The sequence below is a fragment of the Malus sylvestris genome, chromosome 16, assembly GCF_916048215.2.
Source record: "Malus sylvestris chromosome 16, drMalSylv7.2, whole genome shotgun sequence".
Taxonomy (NCBI): domain Eukaryota; kingdom Viridiplantae; phylum Streptophyta; class Magnoliopsida; order Rosales; family Rosaceae; genus Malus; species Malus sylvestris.
In genome coordinates this window covers 35,629,607-35,633,721 of record NC_062275.1, presented here as the reverse complement: position 1 = coordinate 35,633,721, position 4,115 = coordinate 35,629,607, and the positions used below count along the sequence as shown (strand labels likewise).

Here is a 4,115-nt window from a genome sequence, read left to right as displayed (position 1 = left end):
TCCCACAATATTTCCTAATGTCATTTGTACTAAATCATTCACTTGTACTCACTAAAGGAGAGCTTGAACCTATGTACTTGTGTAAACCCTTCACAATTAATGAGAACTCCTCTATTCCGTGGACGTAGCCAATCTGGGTGAACCACGTACATCTTGTGTTTGCTTTCCTATCTCTATCCATTTATATACTTATCCACACTAATGACCGGAGCAATCTAGCGAAGATCACAAAAAGTGACCGTTTTCGCTACCTAGGATCTATCTTGCAAGAGAACGGAGAATTAGATGGAGATCTCAACCATAGAATACAAGCTGGATGGATGAAGTGTAAGAGTGCATCTGGCGTGTTGTGTGACTGTCGTAGGCCACTGAAGCTCAAGGGAAAATTTTATAGGACGGCAATAAGGCCAGCGATGTTGTATGGCACAGAATGTTGGGCGGTGAAGCATCAACGTACACAAAATGGGTGTAGCGGAGATGAGGATGCTTCGTGGGATGTATGGGCACACGAGAAAGGATAAGATTGGGAATTAGGATATCCGAGGTAAAGTAGGAGTAGCCAAAATTGAAGGAAATATGAGAGAAAATCGGTTCCGGTGGTTTGGACATGTGCAAAGAAGGCCTACTGACGCTCCGGTTCGAAAATGTGACTACGGGACAGAGGTTCGGGGCCGAAGGAGTAAAGGAAGACCTAGGAAAACTTTGGAAGAGACCTTAAGAAAAGACTTGAGTACTTGGATCTAACGGAGGACATGACACAAATGAGCGCAATGGCGTTCTAGGATTCATATAGCCGACCCCACTTAGTGGGAAAAGGCTTTGTTGTTGTTGTTGTTGTTGTTAGGGTTTGTTGTGATTTAGTGGTTCGTTTGACCGTTGAAATGGAGACATGTCTTGAGATTCATGTTATCATGTTCCAGGGTTTGGGGCTTGAGACTTGTCCTCCTGTCTGAATCTATAAATTTTGGGTGATGCTAGAAAGATCATCTACTTGAACTGTAATTTTGTAGATCACATGATGTAGAAGGCACTCAATTATTAGCCGTCACATCATATGATTTATAAAATATGGTCTAAAAACAAGATGTTCCTAACATTTTTCTTAAATTTTCAGCAACCCATGTTTATCCATTTCCTAGTTGTTTGTCCTAGTTTCTTAGTACCCATGAACAGTACCTTGATCCTCTTTCTTCTATATATTTTCTATTTTCTAGCATTTTTAGTATCTTTCTAGATCCATTTTAGGAAAACTAATGAAAAGAGCTTGAAAACTTTGAGTTTTGACGATAATGACAAAATAAAAGGTAAAGTGAATAGTAGTAGGATTGACTTTTTATTGTAAAAATGTGATTTTTCGTTAAAGTGAATAGTACCGGTTTAAATTTTTTTTTTTTTAATTTTATTTTTGAACCTCATAAGCATCAAGAATTTTTATTATACATTCATCCTTTTTTCTAAGCTACGGATTAATTTCAAATTGAATACAGAGCAACCCCTTCATTTTCTTAAACAAATCTTCTGTCTATAAGAGCAGTGGTGAAAACTGGTTTACACAGCATGGGGAGGAACACTGGTGAAATTGTTCCACATGCAAGCTCTCAGGTAACTGCTGATAATCCAGATCATCTTCTTAATTAAATGTTTTAAGTATGTATTTTAAAGTTTTAACAATTTTAATGGCAATGTGAAAACAAAATAAATATAGGGCATGACGAAGGGAGAAGGTCAACGCAAAAAATCACTTTTTGCTTCTATATACACAAACCACCCGTAGATGACGGCAAACCAAGAAGTTTGGTTATTGAGGTACATAAACTCTGAACTCTCCCAAACCATATATTTTTGGATTTTTCTATAGTGCGGTTAACAAAAAATTTTAAATGCAGATATATTGTCGATACATCGACTTTATAGTTGTTAATATATGATTGATATGGTTGACATAAAAAGTGCAATTAACTGTATTGTATAATGACTGATGTACTTATCGTATATATTTGATTTGAGATATCTCAAGGAAATATGTATCTAATTAGATTTGTTTGGTTAAACTTGCAGCAGAAAGCACATACTATGATTCCTGCACACATTGTAGCCGAGGCCATATCAACCCTCCATGGCGATGGTCTAGAGCTCAGATGGTCAGGCCCTATTACACCAACAGAAAGGGAATATGTCGAACAGTGTGTGTTAGCAAAGTACCCACAGTATGCTGGTCTTGTTGAAGGAGAACCGTTTGATCTCTCTAGAATTTGCGTCATCAAAGAATCTCCCGAAACCATGAGCGACGACAAGAGGAAGTCACCAAGGGAGTCCTGCATGCAATTCGCTGGAAGCAACCTTCCCGACTTGGACAGGACTCAATTGGAGCCGTCAAGGTTGCTTGACATCCTCACCAAGAAATGCTCCTTCCCGGGAAGTTTCATCTCCATCCCTGAGATACAAGCGCGAAACAAGGTCTTGAAGCACTGTGGATTGACGATAACGACTACCTTGTTCTCTTCACCCCAACCTACAGGGACGCCATGGTATTGGTGGCGGAGAGCTACCCGTTCTATCGGGGAAACCACTACATGACCATTCTCGGAGAACAAGACTGCATTAAGGATTTTGCCGGTTACAAGGAATCCAGAGTGATTCCGGCACCAGAGAGTTGGTTGGATTTGAGGATCAAGGGTTCACAACTAAGCCAGTATTTCAGGAAGAAAAGTAAGCACAAGCTCAAAGGTTTGTTCTCTTATCCGGCTTATGTAAACGGGATTCATCACTAGTTACATTGGGTATCGGAAGCACACTGGAACTCATGGCATGTTCTTCTTGATGCAACTGCACTGGTCATCGGAAAGGATCACTTGAATCTCCTGCTTCAACGGCCAGACCTTGTTCTGTGCACGATTGACAACTCTCACGGGCAGACTTCGAAGATCACTTGCCTTTTGGTCAGGAAGAAATCCTTTGATACTACAGTGGCTCCATCTCAGGTCAATGAGTGAGGGCTATTTGTATGCATTATGTACAATATGTTAAACAGAAGCAAACCCAGTTAAGCAGTAACATTTTTTTAACTGTGAAAAGGAGAATATGAACACGAGCGGATAAAATCTGTTTGCACCTAAAATGTGCCCATTCTGGCTAAATATGGCATTTGGACGATGACTGTGCAAAAATACTAACTTAGAAAGATATTTGGCTGCAAGTAGGGTAGTTTAACATTATAATTTTGCTTTTCCCTTTTGTTTGGGTGATAGAGGTTTGCCAAAAGCTTTGTTTAATCAAGACAATTGCATGCCTTCCCGTTAAAAGTGGATTGGAAGACACACAGACATTTTGGTAGAGGATACATGGTGAAAGAGGCCAACTTGCTTCTCTTAATTATTAATTTATTGCAAGTGGTGGAGACATGTGGTGGAAATACAAGTTCCCATTTTTAATATTATTTCACATGCAAGCTAGCAGAGAAGTTTCTTTCAGGCAAGTTCAATGTTCTCAATAAGGGGCTCTCTCAGATCTCTATATAAAGAAGCAGAGGCACAAAGATTATGAATACTCAAATAACCAATCAAATCAGTTTACTCAAATCAGCTCATCAATCTCCTTGTAGACATTTAGCTTTAGCCAAGCATCCTTTACTATCCTTGTTTATTAGCTCTGCTGCTCACTAGTAGTATCGATCTCATTTGTAGTTTTATTTACAACCCTCAAAGTCATTCCCCAAACCACCAGAAATTGCCACAAGACTAGACCAACTTGGCTGATCCCTCGAGAACAAGCTCGAACCTTGTATTTAGCATCCCTCTGTACTTAGAATGCTGATGAGTCAATATTTTATTATATATTTTACCCTAATCTTAGTTATAATTTAAGGAAAACTAATGAAAAGGGCTTGAAAACTTTGAGTTTTAATGATAAGGACAAAATAAAGGGTAAAGTGAATAGTACCAGGATTGACTTTTTAGTGTAAAAATGTGGTTTTTCGTTAAAGTGAACAGTACCAGGTGCTTTTCGTTAAAGTTCCCTATAATTTATTGGTTATTTTGGTAGGATTTTGATACTTTGCTTTATATTTTTAATATAGGACATTCGACTTCCTCTGGAGCAAAACCGGATCAAACAGA

General features: G+C 38.7%; 1 pseudogene; it reads left to right on the top strand.

Annotated features, from left to right (window-relative positions):
- Positions 1 to 1,557: 1,557 nt before the first annotated feature.
- On the top strand, positions 1,558 to 3,059 carry LOC126606581 (uncharacterized; annotated as a pseudogene).
- Positions 3,060 to 4,115: the final 1,056 nt, after the last annotated feature.